This window comes from Sinocyclocheilus grahami, unplaced genomic scaffold (assembly GCF_001515645.1).
Source record: "Sinocyclocheilus grahami isolate Dianchi unplaced genomic scaffold, SAMN03320097.WGS_v1.1 scaffold238.1, whole genome shotgun sequence".
Lineage (NCBI taxonomy): Eukaryota > Metazoa > Chordata > Actinopteri > Cypriniformes > Cyprinidae > Sinocyclocheilus > Sinocyclocheilus grahami.
Window position 1 is genome coordinate 632,462 of NW_015505417.1, and position 985 is coordinate 633,446.

Sequence of the window (985 nt, forward strand, 5' to 3'; positions counted from 1 at the left end):
ACAGCTGCACCTCATCAGGCGGCGGCTACATAAGCCACGCAAGCCCTGCCATCTGGGAGATTCCTCCATGAGACTGAGCACTAACTCGCCCTCTCATTTTCCCCACAGAAAGCAGCGTATGACCGACCAGCCCCAAAGGAGCACTGCACAGACCCTCTGCACTGGGAAGACGGAAGAGAGCACTCACGGCACGGGAGCACCTACCTGGACCTTTCTCACTAGCACCCCTCACCCCAATTAATCCACCCTCCGGGGTATTGATTGAGATTTCTTGTCGTGTGATTCTTCACCCCGTTACACTGGTGGAGAATGCAGGCGAATCAGTGAAGAATCACCGACAAGCGATCTTCTTCACCTCGCCACCCATCAAGGAGAGACGGAGCAGGGACTCGCGGCACTGTGTGCCGCCGCCGCTCAACGCGTTCCACTGCCGGACCCCCGAGTGCAAGCCGCGAAGCTGCTACCCAAGGCGGAGCGCGTTGTGATAGACCGTCTTTTCCGAGCCCTTCCCCGATCTCACCGACAGGCCGTTGGGATGAGGAACCCAACCACCACGTTGGAGCTGGTGGAGGCTGTCGAGCTGGCGGATACGGCCCAACACCGGGATGCTGGGGAGCGCGCGCCGCCATTTCCCCGTCCCAGTGGGATGAGCCCATGCCAACGGAAGTCCCCGCACGGACCTGGCTGGCAGGCTGCATTGTGCACCGCGACCTGCCGGTTGGAGCACCAGAGGTGGAAGTGAAAGTGAATGGAAATCCGTTCCGGGCCATCCTGGACTCGGCAGTGCGGTCACTCTGGTCCAGTCGCATATTCTCGCCCCCCGAACGGAGTGTAAAGCCTTCCTCCCCATAACCTGTGTAAACGGGGACACACGACAAGTTCCCGCTCGCAAGGTGACCATTTTGGCCGCTCCCGGCACCTGGCCGGTGGAAGTCGGGGTCATGAAGGATCTTCCCGTCCCCGTGCTGATCGGGAGAGACTGGCC